Consider the following 4,519-nt stretch of genomic DNA (forward strand, 5'->3'; position numbering starts at 1 on the left):
ATTACATTTCTCCTCAACCCTAGCAGATCGGGCTGTTTGCTCAGGTCCACATTATACTGCACCGTGTTATGGGAAAAGTGTTTTCTTTCTTATTGTATGCAGTTGTTGTATGATTTATGAGGTGTCTTCTGCAATAATATCTTGTCTTTTTTATTACTTGTATTTTATGTATTTGACATTTCACCTAGATTGTTCAATTATTTGTTAACTCAATTATTGCATCGTTCTTAGACAACAGACGCTATTACCTGCAAGAATTTTCTGTTTTTAGTCACAGCGCTGCTTTTGCTTTGTTCACAGTTAATGCCTATGGTCGGTGACACATTAGAAGTAATGATTTTGGCTTCTCTCTAGTTGTTTTGTTTAAAGGGAGAGCGAAATACAAAAAAAGGGAAATTGTGTTTAAGGCCAAAATCATTACTTGTAATGTGTCACCGACCATAGGCATGAACTCTGAACAAAGCAAAAGCAGCTCTGTGACTGAAAATAGAAAATTCTTGCAGGTAATAGCGTCTGTTGTCTAAGAATAAGAATAATAAGAATAAGAAAACCTTTAATAGTCCCGCAGTGGGGAAATTACCTCTCACAACAGTACAGCAGTACAGTATAGTTAGAGTGAGTATGAGGTCATTGCAGGGTTATTGCACAGTAATGGGTATAAGATTTGTACCGGTAACAATATACATGATTGTTCACAGATCTACAAAAATATTGTGCAGAACAGGTTGCTATATAAACCACTGATGCAGTGGGTGAGTGACTGTGGTGGGATGTGGTCAACAGTTCTGATTGTACAGTCTGACAGCAGCAGGTAGGAAGGATCTACGATATCTCTCCTTCACACAGCGAGGGTGGATCAGTCTGCTACTGAAGCTGCTCTCCAGAGCAGACAGTGAGTCCTCCAGTGGGTGAGAGACCTGGTCCATGATGGATGTCAGTTTAGCCAGGACCCTTCTCTCACCCACCTCCTGCACCGTGTCCAGAGTGCAGCCCAGGACAGAGCTGGACTTCTTGATGATCCTGTCTAGTCTCTTCCTGTCCCTCGCTGTGATGCTGCTGCCCCAGCAGACCACACCGTACAGGATGGCTGATGCCACCACAGAGTCATAGAAGGTCTTCAGGAGTGGCCCCTTCACTCCAAAAGACCGCAGTCTCCTCAGCAGGTAGAGTCTGCTCTGACCCTTCCTGTACAGTGCATCCGTGTTATGAGTCCAGTCCAGTTTATTGTTCAGATGCACACCCAGGTACTTGTAAGAGTCCACTCTCTCAATGTCCCTTCCCTGGATGTGCATCGGTGGTATGACAGCAGGCTGCTGTCTGCGGAAATCCACCACCATCTCCTTCGTTTTCCCTGCATTGATCAGGAGGTGGTTCCGCTGGCACCAGTCCACAAAGTTCTGAGTGAGTCCTCTGTACTCTGCATCGTCATCATCGGTGATCAGTCCGACGATCGCAGAGTCATCAGAGAACTTCTGCAGAACACAGCTGTCCGTGTTGTGTCTGAAGTCTGACGTGTAGAGGGTGAAAAGGAAGGGGGCCAGTACAGTCCCCTGTGGGGCCCCCACACTGCAAGTCAGAGTGTCAGACACACAGTCCCTGGCTCTCACAAACTGAGGCCTGTTTGTGAGATAGTCCATAATCCACTCCGTCAGATGAAGGTCCACACCAGCCTCCTCCAGTTTGTGTTTCAGAAGCATCAGCTGGATGGTGTTGAAGGCACTGGAGAAGTCAAAGAACATGATCCTCACAGTGCTGCCGAGCTTCTCTAGGTGGGAAAGGGCTCGATGTAGGAGGAAGATGACGGCGTCGTCTACTCCTATGCCGTGTCGGTAGGCGAACTGCAGCGGGTCCAGGTAGGTTCCCACTGCAGAGCGGAGGTGACCCAGGACCAGTCTCTTCAGTGTCTTCATCAGGTGTGATGTCAGAGCCACTGGTCTGAAGCTGCTGGGGTCTTTGGCGTGCGGTGTCTTGGGCACTGGTACCACGCAGGAGGTCTTCCAGAGCTGTGGTACCACCCTCAGCTTGAGGCTCAGGTTGAAGACATGCTCCATAACTCCACACAGTTCGCCTGCGCAGGACTTTAGGAGTCTGGAGCTGATGCCGTCTGGTCCAGCTGCTTTTCTGGTCTTGATCTTCCTGAGCTGACTTCTCACCTGGGTGCTGGAGAAGGATAGGGGTTGAGGGAGTGTCTCAGTGTGGTGTGAAGTGAGGGGTTGAGGGAGTGTCTCAGTGTGGTGTGAAGTGAGGGGGTGTTGTTGGGATGAGTCACCAATCGTCAGGGCTGAGGGTAGAGGGCTTTGTGTAAAGGTGTGAAGGGCTGTGGGGGCTGGTAATCCAGTGGTATGAGGTGACAAGAGGTTTGGAGGCAGCTGCTGGGAGGTGTGAGTGGGTGCTTGGTCAAACCTATTCAAGTGTGAGTTCAGCTCGTTGACCCAGCTCAGGTCCCCCTCAGCCTGTGGGTGTGGAGCTTTGAAGCCTGAGATGGTTTTCAGGCTCCTCCACACCTCACTGACATTGTTCTGCTGCAGCTGCTCCTCCACCTTCCTCCTGTAGCTGGACTTCCCCTCATGGATTTTCCTCCTCAGCTCCTTCTGCACCCTCCTCAGCTCCTCCCTGTCCCCTGATTTAAATGCTCTCTTCTTCTCCTTAGCAGAGCTTTAATATCAGGGGTGACCCATGGCTTGTTGTTGGTGAAACACCGAACCCGCCTGGTGGGAACGGTGTTTTCACAGCAGAAGTTTATGTAATCCGTTACACAGTCTGTTATTGCGTTAATGTCCTCCCCGTGTGGGTCGCAGAGCTCCGTCCACACAGTGGTGTTAAAACAGTCCCTGAGAGCCTCCTCGCTCTCAGCTGTCCACCTCTTCACTGTGCGGGGTACCAGGTTTATAAACAGGCAGGAGATGCAGGATGTTGTGGTCAGCTCTGCCCAGCGGTGGGAGGGAGGATACAGTGTAGGCCTCTTTGGTGTTGGCGTAGAATAAGTCCAGGGTTTTGTATGTTTTGTATGTAGGCAGAGCAGCTGAAGGAGGTGCGTGGTTAAAGTCCCCAGAGATCAGGAAGAGGGCCTGTGGGTGCTGTGTTTGCAGCCTGCTGGTGACTGAGAGCAGGGTCTCAGAAGCTGTGTTAGCGTTAGCGGAGGGTGGGACGTACACAGCAATTATTGTAACGTGTGTGAACTCCCGTGGCAGGTAAAATGGCCTCATGCCCACCGCTAACAGCTCAATGTCTCTGTTACACAGCTTCATTTTGACAGTGCAATGTCGTGGCATACACCACCTGATGTTCACAAACACAGCCAGACCCCCTCCCTTCCTCTTACCGCTGTTCTCCGTTCTGTCCGCACGTAGCAGATGAAAATTGTCCAGTGCAACAGTCGAGTCCGGGATGAGTGACGTCAGCCAGGTCTCCGTGAAAAGCAGGACGCTGCTCGTTCTGTACTCCGGCTGGTACCGTGTGAGCACCGCAAGCTCGTCGATCTTGTTGTGGAGAGATCTCACGTTCCCCATGATGACGGAGGGGACAGCGGGCGTGAAGCGTCTTGTTTTCTCCCGTCGTAGTTTTCCAGCGCGGCGCCCACGTCGGGACTTCACTAGCGCCTCAGTGGTGATCTCGTGTCTGTCTCTGGGAAGAACTACGGCACTGCGCAGCGCGATCAGCTGCTCCGCGGTGTAAACAATGTGCGCTCTGACCACGACGCACATCGTAGCTTTAAAAACAGCGTTTGTACTGCACCAAACTTAGAAAAAACTATATAAAAGCTGTGTACAGGTTGTGTACACTAATGCTACTAACATCACACTAGAAAGGTAAACTTAAATAAGTGAAGAAAGTAATAAATAGAAGTAAGAGGAAGACAGGAGCTGTTGTGACCAGCAGCCAGCTCGACCGGCACCGGAGAGAAAAAAAAAACAAAAAAAAACGATGCAATTATTGAGTTAACAAATAATTGAACAATCTAGGTAAAATATCAAATACATAAAATACAAGTAATAAAAAACACAAGATATTAATTGCAGCAGATACCTCATAAATCGTCCAATAACTGCATAGAATAAGAAAGAAAACACTTTTCCCATAACACGGTGCAGTATAATGTGGACCTGAGCAAACAGCCCGCTCTGCTAGGATTGAGGAGAAATGTAAAAGCTTACAGCACCTGGTATTCCCAGGCAGTCTCCCATCCAAGTACTAACCAGGCCCGACCGTGCTTAGCTTCTGAGATCAGACGAGATCGGGCGTGCTCAGGGTGGTATGGCCGTAAGCGAGAGCAGAGAGTGACAGGAGCTCTTTTAAGCCTGGCAAGCCATGCCGTTGCATCCACTTGCCTAAATGTGGCGTTTATAAAGGACATTTTTGGACGTACACAGAAGGTGGCCATTTTGGCCTTAAACACAATATCCCCTTTTTTGTATTTTGCTTTCCCTTTAAACAAAACAACTAGAGAGAAGCCAAAATAATTACTTGTAATGTGTCACCGACCATAGGCATGAACTGTGAACAAAGCAAAAGCAGCACT

The 4,519-nt window shown here is 49.0% G+C and overlaps 1 non-coding gene across 1 annotated transcript; it reads right to left on the reverse strand.

Annotated features, from left to right (window-relative positions):
- Positions 1-4,147: 4,147 nt before the first annotated feature.
- Positions 4,148-4,266, reverse strand: LOC114868743 (5S ribosomal RNA). The gene has a single exon (XR_003788063.1). It is a non-coding gene; the product is annotated as a 5S ribosomal RNA (ribosomal RNA).
- Between the last annotated feature and the right edge of the window lie 253 nt (positions 4,267-4,519).

Source organism: Betta splendens, chromosome 13 (assembly GCF_900634795.4).
Source record: "Betta splendens chromosome 13, fBetSpl5.4, whole genome shotgun sequence".
Classification (NCBI taxonomy): Eukaryota; Metazoa; Chordata; class Actinopteri; order Anabantiformes; family Osphronemidae; genus Betta; species Betta splendens.